A 26146-nucleotide genomic window follows, 5' to 3' on the forward strand; every position below is an offset into this window, starting at 1 on the left:
AATATTGTTCTACTTTTATTCAGACTATCATCCAAGTTAACAAAATGTAGTCTGTTTTACTTTTTTAAGCCAAAATAATCATAGTAATATTATTTAAGGAATTTTTCATTTTATTTACTATTTTCTGATCTAAGGCTGCAATTCTGTATTGAAATGGAAGTCCAAGAAAAATAATTTTTTGCCTTATCCTTGAGACTTCAAGGGCTTTAAGATTTAGAACATGACAAAAAAGTCTATGCAAGGCTAAAATTACTAGTCAGGGTGAACATTATAAAAATGTAAGTAAAAATGAATTTAAAAGTGATATGAGTACATCGAATTGGTTGAAACATAAAATCCCACAGAGAAGTATTTGTGGATTGCTGTAGGAAATCGACATTAAAGTACATTATTTCATGTGGAGTGAATCTTACTGAAATTATAAAGTACTCCTACGGCAAAAAGAAGAGAACAACCCACAGTTTTATAGCAGCAGCTGGAGCAGCAGCACACATCTCAAAATAAATCCCTCGCACTTTCTGAGGGATCACTCCTGCTAGTCAAAGTGTCTCCAAACATGTGGGCACAGCTCGGCATTGCCGAACATTCTGGCCAGGGAGACGGAAATGTAGGCTGTGGCAGGGCGTGGTACTATTTCTGAGATGTTCCTTACAAAGCTTTTCTAATTTCATTATCTCAGAATGCCCCACTCTCCTAGGGAGACCCCAAAAATGATGGGGTGTCAAGAGCCCTCCATTACAGATTTGGGAATATTTGAAGCTAAAAATCAATAAGTGAGCCTGATGTATGGAGACAACATTGCAAATGAAGCATCTCTGAACTCTTGATTCTACTTCTAATACAACTCCACACTGCATAGCTCTGAAGTAATTGGATGGGCTTGCTGTCAGAGACTTTTAGGGAATACTTGAATATATTGACCTTATCCTTGCAGAATTTAGTTGTGAATCCTACCAATCACTTGCTGTTAAGGAAAATATTGAGATGGCTCTAAAGACAACATTTATAGAATAGGAAAAAAGGATGTAGTCTGATGTACAGAAAAAGTGATTAAATATTGCATAGTTTCTCTCATACAAAAGGCCCAGATTATAAGTGAATAACAAAGTAAAAGATAGATAATAGCAAGTATAGCTCTTTCTTGAATGAGAAGGGGATGAAGCGATGCAGAGAGAGTGAGTGAGGGGTTAAAAATGGAATAGAAAAGGAATCGAGATGTGTTATACACATATACAGACTCCACACAAGGAGTATAAATATTACATAATGCCGATGTGTACCAACAAATAGAATAAGAAAAAGGCTGCTATTCTGGAGACAGAAGATAGGTACTAGACTGTGACCAGGTCAATATTTTTAAAGTTTTATTTGTGTCAGTACATGTTTGTAGTGCATTATGATTACATCCACTGAGAATTTGCATACCATACCTTCAGTCGTTTTACACCTCTTTCCCTCTACTCCCTCCTTGTCTTCGTCCTTTACCCATCTGTAGAATAACCACCTTCCTGCTTCCTATTGCCTATCTTTTATTTTGGTCTTTATTTATATACTGGATTTCTCATATAAGAGAAACCATGTGATTTTTAACCTGTGTCTGATTCATTTCACTTTACACTATGTTTTCAAGGACCATCCACTTTCCTACAACTTAGTCAAATTTCTGAAACTTTTCTATAAAATCTATACTGTTGTTCATTGGTAGAGCATTGATGAAGATTAAATAATATTGATGTAGGTCGAACCATGGCACATGATCTTGAAAGAGAGTTGTTGCTGTTGCTGTTTTCCTATTTATGCTGATTATTTTATTTCTGCATATGGCTTAACAGTTTGAAAGTTCCAGGAGATGGTGTTAACAGAATGAAGATCAAAAACTCATTAGATGGATAATAGAACAAGCGTAGAGTTGATATTTGCTGAGAAGAAGGAATAGGAGCACAGTGTACTAAAGATATTTTACCTGAAGATATATGCAAATTATTTTGCATTCTCAGGAATTCTTTTCCTTTATCAAAAAGTGAAATGTACACTAAGAAAAGAATCAAAATTTTAGAGAAACAGTATTACATAGGAAATGCATAAGGAAATTAAGTCAAATCAAGACCATACTGAGAAAGTAAGCGCATATATTAAACAATATGCTTGGGGTAATCATTGCCGTCATCACACATAGAAATGTCTAGCACCTTACTCATCAGGATGAAATACATTCGAAATATACTTTTATTATTTCATTAACAAGTTTCCAGTGAAACCAAAGTCAGTTGGGGCTTAATCACAATGTACTGCTTCTGATCTTAAGATTTCATTAAACATTCTTTTCTGTATGGTTGCTGTGCATAGAGCCTCAGTACAGCATTAAGAATAACTTCCAATATAATAGTAATACACTATCCTAACTGTATAGAAAGTATTACAGCAATATACCTTAAATATAGGTCTGAAACATTTTATGATGGTCTTGCATTCCACCCACCTGCCACTATTCATTTTCTCTTTAAATAGTAGTAAACATCTATATGGGTAGATAGTGACCCATCTACATTTTTTCTTCTAATTCCTCTTCAAATGACAGACATAATCATTTATTATTTGGTTCTAATTGTTAATCTAAAACTAGCAATGCATAAAAGTTGTTTTCATGAATCTACCACTACAGTTTTCAGAAACTACACGGCCATTTTGCAAAAGCTCTGGAAAAACAAAGAATTAAAATGCGATAATTGAACATCTGTGATCTTCCGCAATGTCCACAGCATTATCCAACAAACACTGGATAACCATTTCCAGACAGCGGCTTCCTTACTTATCAGCTGTAGTCCTACCCAACTGTTTCTCCTCATCCTAAGGGATTTTTTTTTAAATTATCTTAACAATTTTTAATGACTTGTGAAAACAAGATCATAACACTTAGCACATCATTTTCAAACAATGAGAAATCTCAAATCATAATATAACAATAAACAGTAAACAACAACGTACATTACATTTAGTTTTATTTTTTGTTAATTTAGACTTTTTATTTTTTATTTTATTTTTTCAAATAATACTATTGAGAAACAAATAGCAGTGGACAGTTTCAAAACCGATTAGTAGGACAGTTTCAGTAATTAATACACTGCATATTGTTGTCTTAGTGGTTATTCATTGTACAAGATGTACACATGATATGCTGTTCACAAATATTATTAAGCAAATCTTTCTATTCATTGAATTAAGAGAATGTAGCTGTGTATCTATCCTAATTATTTTGAATATACAAATGCAAAATGGTCGTTCATTTGTATCCCCCCTTCTTTGTTTAGTTTTGTCAGAGAAGGGTATTCCATTGTCATTTAAATATTGTAGGTGCATGAATTCAGAAAAATATTCCAATATAGTATAATAGTCTATAATAGTAGTGGGTATTCCATGACTCTGGCAATGTCATAAGTTGTTGAGTTGAGCCTTTTACAACTCAGCATATTAATATGGCTTTACTTTTTATACTTTATGTTTGTACTTTTCTGCTGGATGGTGAAGACCAAGATAAAGCAAGACCTATATAACAAGAAATGTAACTTTTTTATATGATAAGGTCAGTCAAATCCCCTCAGGATTTATCATGAAATCCTATACCACAGTTTGCGGATCCTTTGTCAGTGTCAGCCATGTGGATCAGTCACGGCCATTGCTTGACCAGTTTGCTCTCTGTGAAAGCCTGAGAGAATGCTTTCTCTCCATGTGACTCTCCTTAGGCACACTCTACATCATTGATTACTTTCCTCTGTGGCCCCATAAACTCCTTGATCAGAAAATTTGGGACACAACTGAGTTACATGATGTTACAGTACAGGTTACATTACATTTATAAGACTAACTTTAAAATCATTTTAAGTATCGAGCAACCTTGGTGGAAACATGTCTGACAAATGCTTCTAAACTTCAAAAGTGAAAAGAGAAGAAAAATTGTTGAGCTCAAGTAAAAAGCAGCTGTTCACAGATAGAAGAGATGGACGCACAAAAATACATGTGACAAATACTGAAATACTGACCGCTTTTGTTGGAAGAGACAGATAGCAGCTGTGCTGCCCTCAGAGCTTCTGCAGAGCAATTTTGGGCAAAGTTTCCCCAATTTCTAGAGGTAAAACAGGCAACTTTGTTTCTATCCTGTGACAAGTAATGAAAGGAACAGAAAGCAGCATTTTCCCCCAAAAAATAACTGCAAAAGTCTGGAGAGGTCCATAGAGATTTTTGCTGGTTTGCTTTTTCCCTAGCTTTGTGCTAACTGCTTTCCCATCTTCTCCCAAGTATATAAATTTGGAGGGTTTTTTCTTTTTGAATCCAAGGAGAGGTCACATGAACAAACTTAAGAAATTTAGTAAGCTGTACAGTCTTAACAAGCATCCCCCAACCTTAGCAAAACCTTAAGCATTTCAGTATATACAACTTTAGATCCCCTTGCTTTCAATAATGCGGGAAGCATTTCTATGTACAATTGTCATGCTAATGAGCCTGTTTCTGCCCCATGTTTTACACCTGATGAAATCACTGTTGATGATAGCAGTACCCTGCTGTCCCTTTTGCTTCTGATGAACCTGTTTTATTCACACACACACACACACACACACACACACACACACTGGGATGTATCCTTTCACCTGCTACATGATAAATATCCTTATGTCCCTCTCTGGGCATCAAAATACTACATCCAGTCCAGCTCTGAAATTCCCATGGAGAGGAGGGTGGAGGATGAAGAAATGAAGACAAGAGTCAGGATGTAGAAAGTTGAGGCTAGGTGGAGCCCTCTTTCTGGATAGGAGAAAAGAAACTGCCCAAGACTACACCATGCTTATTTATACTATCAAGAGGTTGATGTTGATTTCAGCTCTTCTGTCTTGCAACTGTTTGCCTGTCTTGCTTGACTTCTGGAGTTCTGGGAGTTGAACACTCTTGTTTACACCTCAGGATTTCCATGTTCTCTGCACTGGCCTTGCTTCAGCCTCCCACATGTGATTATTAATTGCCAGATTCAGATTTTTACCACATGGGGAGCTCCTCACATCCATTTTCCTATAAACCTTTTCTCTTCAAAGTATTGAAATTACAGGTTGACAAAACATAATATGCACATCAGAAATCCAAAGCTATCAGAAGCCCAAGAAGTATTCCACAATTCGTCGAATGGCCAACCTGCCAGTAACATGAATTCAAATTCTCTTTAGCACATGTCAGGACATTTTTGCATTTCTCTGCAATTGGGTGTGTCTTTGATAACACTGGACATATTTAATCTTGTGTGTGTGCTCTAAAGTACTATTCTAAAACCTTAAGAGTTCTTCACTTTTCTCTGTACCTGGCCCCACTCCAACCCCCAGCTCACACTGGGGTCTTCTCACTGAGCTACATGCCCTTTTCTATTTTGTGTTTCAAACAGCATCTCTCTATGTCACTAATTTGCCCAAATTGGGCTGCTTGTGATCTTCCTTCTTCAGCCTCTTAAATGCTGGAATTACAGGAACTTCCACACCTTGCTATTTTTCAAGCAATTTTTATTAGTATATGTTTGAGATATATAGTGATTACATTCAGTTTAAGGGATTGTACCAGACACATATATCTTGATCATTCATTTTTTTGAAATTTTTTCAGTACCGGGGATTGAACTAAGGACCTTGCATTGCCAGGCAAGCACTTATTCTATGGAGCTATCTCCCCAGCCCCTCTTGATCATTTATATCTCTCTGTCCCATTTCCCTCCCCTCTCCCTCTTCCATCTCTTCAGAATCTACTTCCTAGTTCTTTTACACAGCTCTTTCATTTCACTCTTTAACTTATTTGTATTTTGTATCTCTAATATGAAATAAACCATGCAATGTTTAATCCTTTGTGACTGACTTATGTAATTATTATAATTTCAGTATTCATCCATTTTTCTACAAATGACTCAAATTTGTCCTTCCTTATGCCAAAGACTACTCCATTGTGTAAATATACCACATTTTCTTAATCCATACATCAGCTAATGGACAGATAGATTACAGCCATGATTCAGCTACAGAAAGTTGTGCTGCTCTAAACGTAGCTTTGCATAGATCACTGTAACAATGCTGTAACATGATGTCTCTAAGTTTTTGGGAAAGATACCTAGAAGAGGAAGAGCTGAATCAAATGGGATTTCTGTTTCAGGTTTGTGTTTTGTTTTTCTTGAGGACTTTCTGTACTGATTGATGTATTGTATTATTTCATATTTCATCTCTTTAGGACGGGGCATTGTTAAGTCTCAGGCTGGCCTAGCATTGCAGGATCGGTTTGCCTCAGCCTCTGGGACTGCTGGGCTTGGGACAGCATCCAACCACAGTCGCTGAAATGTTCTTAACACTGATGTATACTTACCCAAGGGGATGCAGGAGAAAGAACAGAGGACTAGGTTTCTGTTTCTTCCTCTCACTAAGACAGAACTGCTGACGCTACCTGAAAGGCAGAGAAGTTTACATTGGCTCATGGTGTGAAGAGGTTTCAGTCTCCAGTCCTCAGGCTCCAAAGCCGGAGAACCTGCTCACTGCTGGGTGAACAGGAAGCAGAGTCCAGGGACACCAGGAAGGGAGATAGAACTGTCAGGCCGTGCCTCTGGTGACCTCTAGTTCTGATCAGACCCTACTTCTAACAACAAGTCATCTGTAGCACCCCTTTCATCTGGTCACCTTCCAAACGTCCTGCCTGTGCTCACACTAGGAGCACCTAGAGAGAAACCATAACAATTTCCCTCACGACTGCTCTCAATCCACTCCTTTTTATTATTTCTGTTTTTAAAACGTCAGTGAACTTGAATAACTGTCAAAAGTTCAGCTGTTTAGAAATTGAGCAGGGCTTAAATATTCAGGATGTCTCATGAACTATTAAAAGTAGAACTTAAGTAATTTCTACTAGAAAGACAGAGACAACAGCAGGGGCCAAATAGAAGTGTGTGTTTGAAAATAAAGAAAAAGATATTATTCCTTATCAGACAGGAAAATAAGATGCCAAAATTTAGGTAAATTTATTAAAATGTAGTTTTATTTTATCACTGCACTGCAGACTCTAGCGCTGCTAAGCGTCCTGTGCTTTTCCGCCTAATCCAGCTGTTCTCAGGGGCTTTGATGGATGGTGCTTCCTGCTCTGCCACTCTGCTCTGTGAGTCATGTAATTGTTTACTGTCCTGGTCCATTTAGCGCCCATCTAGGACCGTATCTCATACATATCCAGTGTCTGTATTTCCTTTCTTTGGTTGTAAAAGAAAACCTTTTATGTTTTCTGTATATAATATTCTAGAAGTTCAAGTTATTACACTAAGGTAAAAATTTGGGGACAACATTGGGATTTTTTCATTCTACCTTCCCTTTCTTTCCTATCTCCTTCCTCCCTCCCTCCCCCTCCCTCCCCTCCCTCCTCCTCCCTCTAGCCCCTCCTTTACTCTCTCATTATTGCTTTCTTCTTTAAACCAACATTTTCTCCAAATAATTTCTTTATGTGCTTATGTATCTTGCTGTGTCATAAGGATCACAATTCTGAGCCCTGAGGCTTGACCCTATCTTAAGATAAAAAATGGGCTAGAAATGTAGCTTAACATGAAGGCCCTAGGCTTAATTTTTAGTTTAAAAAAATGAAGAAGAAAAACTTATTTATTCTCCACCTGAAAGGTACTTTTATGTAGACCCAGATCAAAGTAAAAGTTTCAGTGAACGTTTAAAAAATTCTGAACATGCTATATCACCTGACCAAATGCTGTCATTATATCAAACAAGCAAACCTATGCCATGTTAATGACAATTGACATGGACTGAAAACTAGGAATCTGAAAGTAAAAATCTCTAACGATAGAATTTTCAAGTCAAATCATATTAAGCCACCCACTAAACTTCACAAATATGAGGTGCACACTTTGATAAGTTTTGACATATGTGCAAATCTGTGAAAACAGCACAAATGATATTAGAAACACTTCCATCATTCCTGAGAGCATCTTCCAAACTATACCCCCTGCCTCCCCCAACCCAACAAGCTGTGCTCTCATTTTGTCTACACAAAACCACCAACTTGTGTTCCATCCCTATAGAACGTTTTGCATTTTCTAGAATTCTACAAAAATTGTACTTTTTAAAAAATAGGCTTTCTTCACTCAGTGTTCTTATTTTGAGATCCAAACATGCTGTTATTAATATTTATTTCTTATTAAAGCTGAGTATTACATTGCCTGGATATGCCACACTTCGGTTATTCATATTCTTGTTCATGAATCAGTTTGGGTATATTGCAATGCTTCATCTTACAAATAAGGCTGTCATAAATATTTTTGTATCAAAAATACACTTTCATTTTTCTTGGAGAAACTTGCAGGAATGGAGTCGATGGACCATAATATTGTGTACTTTTGAGTTCTCCAGAACTTTCCACAACTTTTTTCAGAGCAGCTGTGCCATTTCCGTTCCCATGGAAGTGCATGATGCTCCTGGTTACTCCTCTCTTAAATATTTGGTTTGATCAGGCTTCTTTGTTTGATCACATTGAGTAAATATGTGGTAGTATCTCATTATGCCTTTCCTACCACCAATGAACATGGAACTGAAGGGTGCTCTATCACTGAACTACATCCCCAGAACTTTTATTTTTTAAATTTTTTTAGTTTTGAGACATGGTCTTGCCATGCTGTCTTGGCTGTTCTTGAACTTGTGATCCTCCTGCCTCAGTCTCTTACATATAGGGCTGCACCACCATGCCCAGCTAATTATGGTTGTAATTTAGTTTTCTAATCAAATAGTGCTGTTGAGAATCTTCCTTTGATATTATCTTTCATCTATACATCTTCTTTTGCTAGTCTATTCAAATTTTATTCTCATTTCTTAAAAATAGACTGTCTTTTTTAGAACCATTTTAAGTTTACAGAAAAGCTGCACAAAATGTTCTTATCTACCCCATAGCATCTTATATTAGGATGTTATGTATTTTTCACAAATAATGAAAAGTAAAAAATAGATTGCCAGCTGGAAAGAAAGCTCAGCAGTCTAGGTGCCTCTCTGCCAAGTGCAAGGACCTGGGTTTGATCCCCAGCTACCACATGTCATGCTGTCCCTGGAATCCCATTGCTCTGTGCTGGCCACCAACCCTAGGCGTGGCAGAGCACACCTGTAATCCCAGCACTGGGTAGGCTGAGAGAGGAGGATCACTATAAGTTCAAGCTGTACCAAATAAATAAATAAATAAATAAATAATTTTTTAAAAAATAGATTGTCATTTAAATATATATATATACATATATTTTTTTCCTAACATTTTTGCCCAATGTCTTATAGTTGTACAATCATCCCAATAGAACAGCACATTAAATTTTCTTTTCTGACCTCATTAGCTTCTCTTGTCTAGGAGAGATTTTTAGACTCTCCTCGCATCTGCTAATGCTGGCAGGTTTGTACTGTATGTATCAGGTATTTTGTAGGCTGTGCTTCTACCTGAATTTGCCTGGTGTTTTTCTAATGATTGTGCTGGGACTGTAATTTCAGGGAAGGAAGTCTAAAATGACAAATGAAGTTCCATTTCCATCATATTTAAGTAAAGTTTTTACTATCAACTTTTATCACTGTTATGTTAACCTTGGTCACCTGTTAATGCACTGTTTTTCAGATTTTTCCACACTAAAGTTTACCCTTCTACAATCTTTCCACACAATCCTCTTTAGGAAGATGTCACCCTCTTTTAACTCAAAATCTTCCTACATTACTTGTAATTCTACTAAGAGAGTTCTCTCTTTCACCTCGTGTCTTATTTTAATCACTTATTTAGGTTAATATGGGTTGATTCATGAAAAATTATTATTTTTCATTCTGGGTTACACTTCATTGTAAAAATTCAATGATTCTTTTATTATTGTTGTCAGTGCTCAAATTCTGCCAAGTCTAGCTACTGGGAGCTCTTCCGGTTGGTTCTTCAATCCCTTCGACCACACCTTCTTCATTGGAAGCCTGTTTTGTTGAGCATCTCCTTAGATTCTGATTTAAATACTCTCTGTTTTACTTCCACAATTGATTAGGTTTTTTTTTCTCATTATGAGATTTCAAGATTTTGTGAACATCCTTCATTAAAGTCCATTATAAAATGCAGCGCTTACACATGGTGTGTAGACGTCTGTGGCCCTTCTTTTTATTTCCTTAGCAAGGCCTGTTGAAGACCAAAAGTGTTTAATTTGTTGAACGCCCACTCAGGACTCTTTTAGTTTTATTTTAGGATATGTTCAGTATTGAATCTAAGAAATCTTTGCCCAATCCACTGATATATCTTTTAGAATTTTTGTAGGTTGAGGTTTTACTCTTGGGTTTGTGATCCGCTTTACCCTTGGGTTACACTCAGGGTCTCATGCTGTCTATGGCAGTGTTCTCCCAAAGCCGCATCCCCAGCCCATGTGATTCGTTTTCGTCTCTTTTGAGCATATAGGATGAAGTATGAGACTGAGGTTCACTTTGCTATCTGTTCTATTCACTGGCTCAAATTGAATCCAGAACCCTGAATGTGCTAAGCAGAGAGTTTACCACTGAGCTGCACCCCCGGCTTTCAGTTACTTCAGCATATTTGTTTCTAGTTGTCCCAATGCCATTCGATAGAGAGAATGTGCTTAGAGATGTGCACTCCCTCTGTACCTCTACTGCATCCCAGTGGGCCACATCTGGCGCATCTGTCTCTGCTCTCTGTGCCCTCTTCTGTCGATCAGTGTTCCACCTTCACAGTCTTGCCATGCTGTCTTGATTACTGGACTTTTATATCATCTGGAAATTAAGACAAAAGCGCCCCATGATTTTTTCTTCTTTCTCCAATGTTTCCTGTTAGTACCCATTATATATTTTTTTGTATGTTTAACCATTGGTCTTACTTTGTTTAATAATTGTTACTACCCACTATATTAAGAGAACTCCTGAAATTTTGGGAAATCTTTTGGAAAGATGACATCTCAACCCACTTTAAAAGAACAAAAAAATCAGTGAGAAGTATATTAAGAAGGAAAAAATAGAAATAATGAAAGCAAAATATACTTTATGTCATTTATAATCAAAGAAGTGAACATACAATTAATTAAAATTTTAACTTGAAAGAAAAGAATATCTTTTTTATTAGTAGAAATTTATTAATAGTATCATTTTTATTAGTATTAGTATTATTTTTTGTTAGTAGATACATCATGCATACATTCATCCTGAGAAGTTGGTACTTACACATATTGCCTCTTAATTATTTTCACTTCCTCCAATTAAAAAAGATCTATTATAAACATCCAAGGCAGGAGAAGGCAAAGGAAAGAGGCACTACTCTGCCAGGGAGAGGTAATTTGTCAAATCATCAATTTTGTTGTTTGTGTTAAATAATGGATGTTTTTCTTCACAGGTGTTTGAATTGACGGTTCATAGATAGTACTCTCAGTCACCAGCTGCAGAGGAATAGGCCATTAGTGGGGCGGGTGCTACCTTTTCAGAATTCAGGCTTTTATATAAGTGATCATGTTTTTGAGTCCGGTGCCTTCTTATCTGGGGCCAAGCTTTGTGTCTTGGCCCACAGTGAAGGAAGAAATCGAAGGGTTGGTGGACTTGGAGCGCGCCTCCTGGGAAGGCCCTGTAGCCCCAAGCTTTCTGGTGAGCTGAGGAGACCCAGGCTGCTCTCGTTAGTATCCTCACTTACGGGCCTTTGATTTCATCCTGCTCTGCCAATGTCATTACTGCCTCTCCATTTTCTTTTCACCATCCCAGAATTCATTTACCTTTCTCACCTGCTGTTACTTTCTCTGTAATTCTTTTTGTCCTTGCAGGTCTATTGTGTTATTAGTAATACTTTTCATGACTCTCATTTCTAGAGGGAGTGGGGATAAATGGTAGAGTTCAGTCTGCCGTGCTAAACACTGCCTCAAGAAGTATAATTTAATATTTAAATTGTAAAAGTTACATTAAAATGAGTGCACAAGTGGACAGGTGAGGCCAGCTCGACTTCTTCATTTCTGTGACCCATGAATCCCAGCATGCGCCATGTAAGCATGAGTCAAACAGTAAATTGACTGCTTTATAATGTTCACATGCCACACTCTCAAGAGACCCCGAACAAGTATAAGACTCTTGCGCTTTGACCTGGAGGTTAGATTCGTAATGTGCTGGACTCTCGCTCCATTATTTATGTTTAATTTCAGACAACACATATAACATGGATAAACAGAGTTTGCATTCTGAAGACCTGTCACTACTTGCAGAGGGAATCTCAGGGTGGCATGGATTTTAAATCCAAATTGTTGGAAATTTATGAAAGAATTAACTTAATAATAGCATCAGAAATGTAAAAAAGGCCACGTCATCACTAGCAGTTCTAGGAGCAAGTTAATTAGAACACTAATACTTGTTTTTAAAAGGTCCTCTGAATGAGGCGGAACATTATTAACTTGTTAGCATAAGTTCACTTTCCCAGATGTTTCCTATAATATTCAAATTTTGAAATGAAGCTTAATTAGTGTCACCTGACACATAAACCCCTTCTTGTACATGCACTTGTTGGTTTATACTTGCTTGCGGGGTGTACTACTGGACTCTCCCTGAGATGCTTGGCTTCTCCAGCTCTGTAATGGTTTTCATTTTTATTAAAAGACAAAGGCACAAATATTAGAATGAAAGCCCGCAGTCCAGGTTATGTCAGTGGATCCTTGATGTCGATTAAAACCCCATCTACGCCGCGATTCCTTCGAGAGAGCCCGTGGGAAGGCCCTTCTCCAGCCGCTGTTTCTGCTGATGAGACGCCAAAAGTCTTTGCAGATATGGCTCAAAAAAAAAAAAAAAAAAAAAAAAGTGGCGGGGGTTGGGGGCGGGAGGTAGAATGCAATTACAGGAGCTGTGCTCTTAAAGAACTGGCTCTGAAAAGATGACTGATCTTATACTTACTCCATCACCACACAAGGATGACTTCAAATGATGTTCATTAGCAGAGAAAGGGAATTTTATCAGATTTCTAAATAATGGTTTATACCTAGTAAATGGTCTGAGAAGTGCCCTTGGCTGTCGCTCAAAACTGGGAGGCTTTGTCCTATTATAAGTTCTTTGAATTTCGTTTAAAAATCTTTAAATTGTTAGCTTTGCATATTCCTTTCATTTGCCTGTAATCCAATTTACTTCTGCACACCAATACTTGTGGGCTACAACCTGAACGCATGATGTATAACAGCAAGCACAGAGACATTGTATGAATTTTACTGACTTTAGAGAATATCCTGTTAATGTATTTGCAATGTAAAAAAGGAATGACACTCGTGTTGTAAATATAAACTCTATACTCTAAAACAAAAGCTGATGGATTTCTGGGTTCTATTTAAAAGTACCCAAACATTCCATTTCCCCTGCTTGTTTCACATTATTTATCTTCCAAAGAGCTTGTTTCTTATCTAAAGGTGCAAGTTTGGGCCAATAGTCACCCTTGTGAGTTTGTCATTATTATTTTTGATGTGGTCTCAGCCCATCATTAGGAAATTTCAACTTCAAACTTTGGACTTAAAAAGTATTTACTGTTTGCTTATTTCCATATTCGCTAGGGGTTTATGGTCAGGAGTAAATCTTGTTATCTTATAAAAGAAATGTTCAAATCTAACAGAATGAAAGTAAATAAAATCACAATGTTCTCTCTCTCTCTCTCTCTCTCTCTCTCTCTGTCTCTCTCCTCCCTTCTCTCCCTTCTCTTCTTTATCTCATAATAGTAAACACAGAAAATTGAATTCACAGCTATCAGAGTTGGGATGGTATTTCTTATTCATCACTTTCTAGGTTAAAGATTATGCATCTGTTATTCAAAGCATCAAACTGTTACAGAATGTGTAGGAAAAATAAAACTGCCTTGGATGCTGGGTGCTACATTTTAGTGTTCTTGAATCTAGACGGAAATTAAGATGGAATAAAACACGCGAGAGTAAACAGGGGGAGGATTAAAAACACTTTGCCTCTGTGCTTTCGTTTCCTTCACCACGGAGCATAATCAGAAGCTTACAACAGGGTTAATGCACGGCCTTCCAACACGCTATTATCTTGTCGCAGGAGCACCCTCGCTTTATTAGTTACGCCGTCTGCGGTCTCCGCGGAGGGACCGGGCTGTGTGGGCGTGTCCGTCGCAAACGCCTCCTGGAGCCCTCTGTCGGCGCGCTTCCATTGTACACCAGCGTTCGCCTCTAGAGCCACGCCGCTGCAGGTAATTTCAATGGTGCAAGTTCTAATCCTAATTAGTATAATTAACTGAAACCAAAAATGGAGAAAAGGTCACTCTTTCTGCTCACTTGTTATTGAATATTCAGATTTTGCGTCTGTTCTGCTTTCAAGTGAGATCTGAGTTTATTTTATTTCGAAGCAATCTTCACTTTGTTTCAAATGAAGAAAATAGCAACTTACTCCAGGTATTTTGACGGAGCTCCACATTATCTTTTCAAAGTAACATTTTTTGGGGGGCTTTTGTGTTTCTAAAAATATATTCAAAATAAGGATACAATTATGTAAGCAAAATTTAAAATGTCATTACGAGAACTTTTATCTCAATCTGTGTTTTACCAACAGAAGAAAATTATGTCTGTTATCCTAATATTATCAAATTATAAACATGAAAAGGCATCCTACATATAAAAATTAAAACCAAACACTGTGAATTAAACAGCGTGTACAATATATTCTATAATTCACTGCTGTGATTTCAACTGGAGAAAATGTGAAACAGTCTATTGTGAATTGAGCTGTTCGACCAAAAACGTAAGTTGAGTGTTCACCCCAGGCCCTGTGAATGTGATTTTATTTGAAAACTTTAATCAAGTTATAATGAGACCATATTGAATTAGAGAAATCCAATGATGAGTTATTAGAAGAAGAGAAACCAGAGATACACTAAAGAAAACTAGATGGAGCTGGAACTACTTTGCCACAAGCCAAGAGATCTTAAGGATTGTTAAACACCACGAGAATCCAGGGAGAGCCAAATGGTTACGAGATGATGCAACACATGAAGAAGAAAGAATGGAAAGAATACAGAAGAAAAGAATTGGTGCCCTGCAAAGTTAGGGAAGATTGAATAATATTAGTTACAATCACAAAAATATTAAACAGAATTTGGTAGCAATGTTTCAGAATAATACATAGGATTACAACTCCACAAATACCTTTATGAAGTTATGATTTAATCTGAAAGAATTTGATAATTCATCAGTGTAGTTCCTGTTTAAATCAAATATGTTATTGGAAAGGCATATAATAAGTTTTTTAAAACTAGAAAGGACAATACACATTTAGAGGTCAGAACACAGTTATTAAATTAACATTTTACATGCTCATGCAATAAACTCAAGGTTCGTAGCTTCACTGAGTTCTTTTTCTTTAGATATTGTTAATGGGAGCTTCTGTAATACTTAGTTCATTAGTGTTTATAAAATACTGTAAACATTTTCACAAAATGTGACACAAAATATTATAGACTACTGTAAGAATTTGTGGTGTGCATGAGTGATTACATCCAGCCATTCCCAATACAGCACTGTTCTTTGCAGAAAGCCCTGAGAACCCTGCCTATCCCTGCACATAGATAAACACATAGATAAGTCTTGGATATTTTTGAGAAGTCACTGAAAGAAACGTTCAACAATTTATCAAAATCTACTGTTACTAAAATATGCAAAACCTAAAATATTACTACTGTAAACCTGTTCCTGCTCATTTTTCTACTATCTATAATATTTTCTTTTTTGTTACAATTATTTTCCATTTTGAATATTTTGATTATCAATCATTAAAGTTATTTGAATTCTAACATGCTCTTAGTCTGGAAAATGTATATTCTCACCGTATCAGTCTATCCGACTCCTCTCCCCCTCAAGTTAATTTTCTCTCTCTCTATTGTCTACCCTCCCAGGCATTTTGATTTTGTGACTATTCGAAAGTGTCCTGCTTTTGTTCTGAACTCAGATGCATTCAATAAACTTGGCAGTTGCCAATAGAGCTGTTTGTCATATCACAGTTATCCCTAGTACTGACAATTCGATTAGGTAATATTGTCTTTTACCTTAAAAATGAGTTGTGAGGGATGGGGAGAGATGAAGGATGATGAATATTAATTAGAATTTCAAATTTCCCAAGCCTATAGGCTATAAAATATTCCCTTGAGAGCAGAAAGCCTATTCCTTTGAGAGTCAGAATATTCATACTAACTTGAAATTATATAAGATATGCATCTAAGGTCCTGGTACAGACCTGTGCCTTTGACATTTTTAGCTCCTTCCAGTTGCTTCTTCACATGCCCAGGACCAGGTGCTTATATCTTGTTTCCAAAAGGATTTACACAGGTGTTTACTGTGTAAATGTGAGCCACAATCTTTTCTCAACTTACATCTTAATGGACGTTATTCATGAAGCTTACTCCTTTCCAAGTGCCTGTGATGGGAAGAAAAGATAGAGCCCTGAGAATCCTGGGAGACAGGGGATTAGATGTTACGCAATTGTGCTGCAAACGCTCTTGGCCCAAGTCTCTGCCACAGTTTCTTTAATGTTGAATACCTAATTCATGTCTCTGTATAATTTGGCTGTGCTCATTTGGTTGTGCTAATTTGCTGGTGCTGGTGGTCTCATTTGATTAGAGATCACCAGCATGCTCCATATTCCCCCAGGTCACCACTGCAAGCATATTTGTTTGTCCTGGACTGCAATGCATTAAATAAATAGGCTGATTAGAAATATGACGTGGAAGCTTGTCCTAGAAGTGGGTGACACTCATTAGGCTTTCATGACAGTCTGACTTCTCTTGTAGGTTCACTTCTTTTTCTGAGCCTGGCCAGCATCTCTATGGCATGATCCTGCATTGTTTCACTGAATGCCATAACTTTCATACAATGGCTTTAACTTTATTAAGATACATATTTTTTTTTCTTTTTTAGTATTTTGTGCAGGGTCTCAAAATGCAGCTTGAACTCCTGGTGATCCTCTTACTCCCAGCCTCCCCAGCACTGGGATTCTAGGTGGGCGTCACCATGCCTGGTCTCAGTGGCCAGCTCAGCATGCCTGGAGGTGGGACTGGCATGGCATGTGGTGCCAGGGATCAAACCCCAGTCCCTGTGCTTGCCTAAGCAGACTCTTAGTGCACTGAGCTACTTGCCACCCTTAAGATAGCTTTTGCCAGTTGTTTCCTTTGTGCTATTTTGTGTGTTCATTGTGTTTTCCTCGGTAAAGCCCTACTTTCACTTCTCTAGGATGTTTAAGGTCACCCTAGTGATGAGCCTGGGCTTACCTTGACAGTCTTTGCAAGCTCCCTGTAACCCATTCTGGTTTTCTCTCCCTGCTGTGCTCACCCTCAGGGCTTTGCTCTCCTTTGATTTTTAACAGTTTCTTCTCTTCTGTGCTGTATCTATGTCCCCATTCTCTTGATTTTCTCATCTTTTCCTTCTTTCCTAATTTACTTCATCTCCATTCTCCAAGATATTTTGTTCTTCATAAACTACTGAATTTATTCAATTCAGTTCTATATTATAAATAAATATCCTTTATCACTAAAATCCTTCAAATTCTTTTGCCACATCTGATAGCTTTCTTTAAACGTTAAATACTGCTGATTTTAATAAGAAATGATGTATGAGAATGCCAGTCTTTAATCTAGTCAGTCCAAAAGAACCAGCAAAACTCACAACTGTAAAGTGAAAAGAGGGAAAGGAATTCAGGATGGTACAAATTCATGCTAAACTCTGTCATTTAATAACAACTACCCCAAGAAAAAACAAACAAAAACAAAAACCTCACTGGTGAAGTTGCCACAGTGCTGCAGATTAGAGTGGCTGGATTACCTGAGTGAGATAAAACAGTTTATTTAAACAAACTGAATAGGTATTTATTAAAGCTTTGCTATATAATTAAGCAGATTCCTATGTGGTATGAAAAGCAGACGTATGTGTGAGGAACTACCTATACCTTGCAGGAAAAACAATAGGCAGCCTCCTCTCTGGAAGTCTCCTGTTAGTGTGACTTCATTGTGCTTGAAGTGTATTACTGCTTCAATCAGCAGCCATCTGGGCTGTAGAATGAATGCTCTAGCTCCAGTAACTGTTTCACAGAACCTATTGAATTTTTTTCCCTGAAACATCTCTCATCTGTCCTGTTCTCACTACCCCATTAATATTATTTTTGGTTGGGTCTTCCTTAAAGTAAACTAAATAATGATGTTAGCCTCCCAAACTGGTCGTTTCCTACCTCCTATGTTCTCTCTTTTGCTTTAAAGGGGCTTTTAAAATTTTTTTTTGGAAAATATTTTCTTTCTCTTCCTTCTCACCCTTTCATCTATCCATCTCTCTTCTATCTACCATGTACCCTATTCTAAGCTCTGGCCGTGCTAAGCTCTTTCCAGGATACTGTCTTTGTTAAGACAGTGACAGCCTCGTCACGCCGCTTGATCCTTGTACTTTTGCTTACTCTAAAAACCTTTACCATCTTTCTGTGACTTTCTATACAAGAATAAAGTTTATTAGCATTCGCAAGCTGCTTCACGTTTTGGACCAGTACCTTATCACTTGGTGGGAGAGGGAGGAGTCACAGATAACTGACGGCTTACAAGGTGTAATGGAGACTTGTCCCACATTTGTGTGCGTTCCAAATGCCCAATCAAGTGCTCAAAGAGATGAAGTTGAACTACCGGTCAACTGTAGAACAACTGCACTTCAGGGCCTCTGGTGGGTCACCCTACTACAATGACCGAGTGGGACATGGCAGAAATCTCACAGGTCAGACAGAGGACCTCCTCCCCCGACACATAAGCTCAGGCAGGGAAGGGCCTGAGGCTCTGCCCTCTGTCACAAAGAGTCAGGGCTGGGACTATATGGCGTTCAGAGGGTGCTGACTCCGAAAATACTGGCATAAAGTCTAACTCTCTATTTGAATCTGGACCACACTGATTACAATCCCAATATTGGTACTTAAATACTGTATTATTAAATCTACATTTTAAATTATGGAGTATCAGGCAAAGAATAAGCATCGACCAAAAGAACTTTCCCTTCTATTTAGGAGAAAGAATTAGTGCATTTTCAGTCGTACACAGGACAGTCATATCATATTAGGTGAAATTATAAACTTGCTACTCTTTCTGTTCGGAGATGAAGTTTTGCATTAAGGAGATACACTTGGGTGTGGAGTAGACAAGGGGTGGGATGTGAGAATGTTAATCGTGTCCTCCTGAGTGGTTTAAGAAAGGACAGGTGGGTCAATAAAGCACATTTCCTCATGTGTCAGGGTGACTTGTGGGGGCCATGAATCTGGGTATCAGATGTGTGCCCCCCTCCCTGGCGCTGTTCCCAGTCCTGCTTCCTGGAGACCATGAACTAAGCAACTTTGCTCTGTCCTGCCCCTGCTCCCAGTGGTTCTGCCTCAGAGCCCATAAAAGTGATCCACTGAAACTGTACGTCAAATTAAACCTGTCCTTTAATAGATGGTGGATGTGGGGTTTTGTGTCCTGCAACGGAAAGCCAACCAACACAAATTATTACTATGCCCAAGTAATAATGCCAAATTCAGATTGACTAGACTTACCAATTTGAGGTTCAAAACCAAGAAATTTGAGGCTGGGGATGTAGCTCAGTGCCATAGCAACTCACTTGAACATGTGAGGCCCTGGGAACCCTCCCTCATTAATTGAATACTAAAATACAAATACATACTATTTGGAATATACTTGCATCCTACATAGATATCAAGAACCAAATGTACCCTTCTATTAGAAATGACTAAGAAACTATGTAAATAGGGTATAGAACAGTTTTCAAGCCATTGATAGCTAACAATACAGTAACCTTTAGCAGATGGGAAATAAAAGAGATGAAATCTGTGGTTTCTTAGCCTTGTAGAATTCCCACAGGATTAGGACAGAAGACCAGGTGGAGACTGGTGCACTCCCTGAGGTGAAAGGATGGCCTATGAAACCAGGAAGAAGAATGCAATTTTCCTGTGCAGTTCTTCTAAACTTTGTGCAGCACAAGAATACCCTGGGAAGCACCTGGCAGAAACACCAAATCAGGTAAAATTCTAGAAAGCCGTCAAGGAATGCCCCACAAAGCATTGATGAGAACATGCTTTTGAAGAAACCACTTGAATAGCTACGGAGGAGAAAAGAACCAAGCAAAAGGTTAAAGGCAACAGGACCCAGTACTGATGCAGTATGAGGCATAGTACTTGTTCCCATCAAGCAAACTGAAAACCTACACAATTCACAAGCTTTGGATAGAAGGATCTTGTGCTGGCAGTGGGGCACAATTAACTCAGGCTAATTCTCATGCTTCCTTGTGTAGCAAACACTTACTAAACTCAGGACATTGAACCATCAAACTGCTTCCAGTTAATTTAGCTGCATCTCAGAAAAATTTTAAAATACAAGGCATTCAGCATCCAAAAAGTAGTTTTTCCAGTGCTTGGCATGTAATGAAAATTACTAGGCACAAGAAGAGCAACAAAATTACCACTTATAATGAAGAAAAATATATCATTTGGTCAAACCAATCTACTAGTCAGTCAAAACTGACAGATACTAGCACGAGCAGGCAAGGACATGAGAACCCTTATCTTCCTAGATGCTAAAATAACTGAAGAGAAGATTAAAAATAACATTAAGAGAATAACCAAGATGCAAAATATACCAAATGGAATATATAACAGAGAAATAATGAAGGAAATACTAATGAATTTATAGATACATGAATAGGGCTTATCCAATATAGAGCAGATTCAGATAAGGCACAGAAAGTAAATGATCAGCATCAATCAGCTCTAGGACAATATTTAATTACCCACTGTACAGACAATTGTAGTTTCCTAAGGAACCAACAGAAAAGGAATATTTGCAGAAATGACTACAATTTTTCTAAATTTGTTGAAAGCTGTAATAAAGTTACAGATTAATGCATACAATAAAACAAGAAATTGACTCTAATTACACAAAATAGAAAGAAACCTATGCAAGGCCCATGACAAAAAAATAAGAAGTAGATGATAAAGAGAAAATATGTTAAGAACTCAGGGAAAAAAAGACATCACAAATGAAAAACAAGGCCAGGAACATGGGCAGATCTGCCACTGGAAACGACACAAGCAAGAGGAGCATGGGGTAGCATCTTTAAAGAACTAAAGGGAAAACCGAAAACAAGACGTGGATACTTTGAATTCTATAAGTGGCAAAAAAATTTATTTCAAAAATAGCGATAAAATACCGATGTTTTTCAGTCTACAAACAGGAATGGAGGAAAACCCACAACATAGATACATACAGAAGGATCTTCTTATTCAAATTTCTTTACAAAGATAACTGATTTAACTGATGCTGTAAGAACTTGTACTGTTCATTTTGAGGTCTCTGACATACAGGAGTAAATGTGTCCATAATTGAAAGAGGAGAAGAGGAACAAACAGAAACAGGAGCACAAGGTGTTAGATGATGTGAAGTCTCATAGCATCAGCATAATGCAGGCTGGAAGAGGGAGAGGAGGCACTGGGAAACAGCCGCTCACAGCTGAAAACAGAGTGGCAAAAGTGAAGGCCAATGTGTGTTAGCACCAGGTAGGATGACCCCCAAAGAATCATTAGGGATGGATCGCATTGCTCAAACATGACAACGATTTGAAAAACAACTCTTCCCCTGATGTATGTACAGCAAAATGGGCAGAAATGCAGCAGACATAAATGGATATAGTCCCCATCATAATAAGGAATTGTAACACATTCCTTTAACTTTAATTCATTAAAAATGAAAGCAAATGTATAAATGAGATGGAAGTGAATTTATCAAACTTGACTAAACATGGAGAATTCTGCACGCCACCATGCCAGATGACACATTTTTCCACTGGGGATGTGGGAAACTCATAACAGGATTTCAAACAGCTGTGATTTCCTGCCACAAGATAATTAAACAAAGCATTAGTAATAATGGTAACAAAATACAAGCAATGAAGAATATTTCAAGAAGTTTCTTAGAGTAGAGCTCTGGTGCCAATAGAGATATATTTGCTTTGAAATTTTATGAAGAGTGTGTCGTCATGCTGCAGAAAAATGTCACATTAGCTGTGTAATGATTTTTGATAGTGTGTCTACATTAGGGTATGGTGAGTGAGGTAGGTAACAGGGTGGGAGACGTAAGCAGGTGGGATGCCAAGCCTTGTCAATATTTTGCCCAAGAAGCTTCATGTATCTCACTCTAGTATCGGTCCTGGGATTTAAGATTTCTGAATAATTCACTTGCATTGGTGGACTGTTTTCCTTTTATATATTTGGTTGTTGCAGGGTCTCAGACTCACAGTGATCCTCCGGCTTTCAGCCTCCCCAGTACTGGGATTACTGGCATGTGCCACCACGCCCAGACTCCAGAAGGCTCAGCCTGCCCTGAGGGTGGGGCTGGAGATGGATGTGGGGCTGGAGAGAGGACCGCGGTGCCTGGGCTTGCCTAAACAGGCACTTTAGTCTGCTGAGCTATCTCGCTAGCCTCCTACATTTTTAACTCTTGTATGAAAATATGTTTAAGAAGTTTTTTTGTGCTTCTTTTATCTCTTTCAGTCCTGGGAGTTGAACCCAGAACCCTATCATGTGCATGCTAACCACTGCCCTACAACTGAGCTGTATCTCCAATTGTTTGTAACTCTAATATGTTTAGAGCATCACTAAATTAGTAGGGATCTGAAAGGTACCATGACATCTCTCTGATAAAGATTATTTTGTTAAAAGTATTTCATATTTTCCAACATCGATTTTAAATATTTTTTCTAACTGACTGATAAATAATCTACTGTTAAAAAGCACTTAATGAAATTATTTATGCAAGTTTGAGTTGGTAAATTAATTTTCAAAATTACTCTGATAATATTCCCAGAGGATGACCATTCTGCTTCTCTGCAGAATTTGTTGTATACTGTAGTCAGTTGGCTTATACATTTCCTCTCAGCCCGCCCTTTTCTTCCTATCACCAATAGATATAGATCAAGCCTTACGCCCTCCAACTCTAACATATGTCTTGACGGCATCTGTGGCTTTCCAGAAGAAGAGACTCTTGTGATGAGGCGCCACTACCTCATTCCGCACCGAGAGATGATGAGCTATTTTTCTACGTGTGTAAACCACATCTCATTCATGCGGGAATCATACTGCCTTTTTCCTTCTATGGAAGTTTACTGATGGAGGCCACTACAAAGCAGCTTGGAGCAGGACTTAATGAACCAGCTGACTTCCACGTGTACTTGTAAGTCTGTCCAAAGCCTAGGTCCTTTGTCTGGAGAATGGTGGCAGACTCCTAGTAAGTGAAGGGTGAAGCCATAAGGCCTCAAAGACACGGTGACAGTTAAGGACAACTGGCTACAACCTCCACTAGATAGATACTTCAGGTTTAGGGCTCTCTCTCCTGGTTGGAGACGTTCCTGGAGTTAAGGTAGCTCTCCTACAGTAATATCATGCCTTACTTGGAGAAGTCCTTGAGCAGTTCTTGCCCTGCTTGAGTATTAACTAAGTAAATAGCTTATCATTTGTCTTGGCTGGTCATTTTTACTTTAATTATGTGCCTCCTTTTTCATATAATTAAGACTGGTCTGTTTACTTAAGTGAATTTCGAGCTGCTATAACAAATTATCACAACTGTAATGGCATAAAACAAGACAGATTTGTTCTCTTATAGTTCTGTGAAAGTCTTATACGGTCTCACATGTCATGGCTTTGGCAGAACAGTTTTCCTTTCTGGGGACACTAGGGAGGATTTCTCCCATCAAGATTATTGGCTTCTGGAGGCTTCGGGCCTTTCTCAAATCACGGCCTCCTAGTCCATCCCCAAAGCTAGCGAAGGTGAGCTCTGCCTCTGCCCTAGCCACTGCTTGCTGACCTGACTTCTGTCTCTGCATCTGTTTCTCCTCCACTTGGAAGATCCCTATGGTCACATAATCCAGAACAATATTCTTATTTTAAAATGAGTGGATTTTGTCATCTTAATTCCACTGGTGAAATCTTACTTTCTCTTTGCCCTCTAAGGTGCCATTTCCCCACATTCCAGGGTCAAGGACAGAGGCCCCCTCACAGCCAGCCTCCCAGGGGAACATTCTGCTTGTCATGCTTTGCTTTTTCCTCACCTCAGTTTCATTCTCCCATTCATACGAACTTTCACTCATTCATTTCCCAGTGCAAAATAAGTTCATAACATCCAACTTGTCACAACTCCTATCTCGTTCATTTCATGTAGGTGCAAGCAGCTGGCATTTCAGAATCTTTCCATGTGCTTGTGCTCAAGTCCACACATGTTAAAATACAAATTATTTTACAATTTTTTTCCTATTACAGCCTTACTATTTTAAAGTTATGGTGTTTTCATTTCTCCCCTTCTTTTTTTCCTTCCCTGTTTCTTTCCTGGAAGTTATTTGTGTTGCTAAATTACATAAGGTATACATTTCATTTCAGGATTTAAAAAGCAATGTTAGATAAGTTAAGATTAAGAGATACTCACTGTATTAAACACAGAGAATTACAGGGAATTGTCTACTTGGACTATGGAAAGGAACCTCTTCAAGGCTAATAAAATTGCTTTGTCGGTTCCGCAAAACAAAAGAAACAGATGCACACACACACACACACACACACACACACATCCTACTTAAAAAAAAAAAAGAAAGAAAAAGAAGTAAGTAAACTCTATACATCCTCACCCACAAATACTTAGGACATTCACAAAGATTCAAAACTACAGTTAGTGAAAATAATGAGTTTCCTACATCATTTAATTGTTTTACTTTATCAAGAATCTCTGGGGCTAGGGAGATGGCTCAGCAGAATATGCGCTTCCCTGGCAAATGCAAGCACCTGAGTTCAATCCTTGGTTCCGCAAAAAAAAAAAAAAAAAAAAAAAAAAAAAGAATCTCTAACTACAGCTAAGCATGGACGTGCATACCTATAATTCCAACTCTTGGGAGCCAGAGGGAGGAGGACTATTGTGAGTTCAAAGCCAGCCTGAACTTCATAGTGAAACCTTGTTTTGAAGAGACCAAACAAATCTCTGATTACAAACATTGATGAAATAATGAAATAGATTTATCTCCCAGCCTGTTACACTGAGCAATAGTGAAAATTAAGCAAATAATTGAGCAATTTAAGCCAAAAATAGGCTAGTTAAAATAATTTTTAAATAAGAATTTAAAATATTTTCATTTTATTTCCCTTACTAAATGATAATGTATACACATTTTCTTTCTTTTTATTTTTGTCAGAACTGGGGATTGAACTCAGGCCCTTGCGCTTGCCAGGGAAATGCTTATACTACTGTGCCATCTCCCCGGCCCCTTGTACACACATTTTCAAAATTAAGATTCGATTCTTTTTTTGTGACAGCTTTGATTTCTGTTCATATGATTTCTAATAGAATCACTCCTCCAAAAGTTTCCTTAATTTTAGGCTTCAGTGTGTAATCAGCTGGGTCCAAGGGGTAACACTTCAAGGTGGCAGAAATCAGCAAAATCAAGAGGAAAAGTGGAGAAGGACAAGCCTCCTTTTCTTCCTTACAGTGTATTCAGACTGCCCGCCCTAGGCCAGGTGTAGCACACACACCATCTCCATGCCCTACTTTTGTACAGGCTGAAGATGTTTACAAAATGAAGACCCTCATCCCCTGCTGGGTTGAGCTGGAAATGCTGTACCTCTGTTTGCTGAGGTGATGAAATGAAAATAAGAGGCCCAGGTTTAACAAGCTGTCCTCATAAAGCCCACCCACACCCACATGGAGCTTTGTGGGGACATCCAGACACAAACTATAATAGCCTTGCTAGATTTTATGAACTCCTTTCCCAAATATAATAGAGAAACTCAATATTCTTCATCAGAATTTCTCCCTGAATCTTTCCCTTCTCTTCCTCTGCACTGGTGGGTGGAGTGGCAGTACAATCAGGTTGAGCATAAGGTCCTAAAGAGCCTGTTCTCCTTGGAACTGTTGATGTAGGGAAAGAAACTCCCAACCTGCTAGAAGCCTGGTATTAGTTCATGCTCTCTAAAGTCAAAGAGTAAATTTCAGGAATGATGAAGGTTAAATAAAGTGTCTGTGTATGAGATAGAGATAGAGATAGAGATAGAGATAGAGATAGAGATAGAGATAGAGATAGAGAGAGAGA

The sequence above is a fragment of the Octodon degus genome, unplaced genomic scaffold (assembly GCF_000260255.1).
Source record: "Octodon degus isolate 3935 unplaced genomic scaffold, OctDeg1.0 scaffold00034, whole genome shotgun sequence".
NCBI lineage: Eukaryota > Metazoa > Chordata > Mammalia > Rodentia > Octodontidae > Octodon > Octodon degus.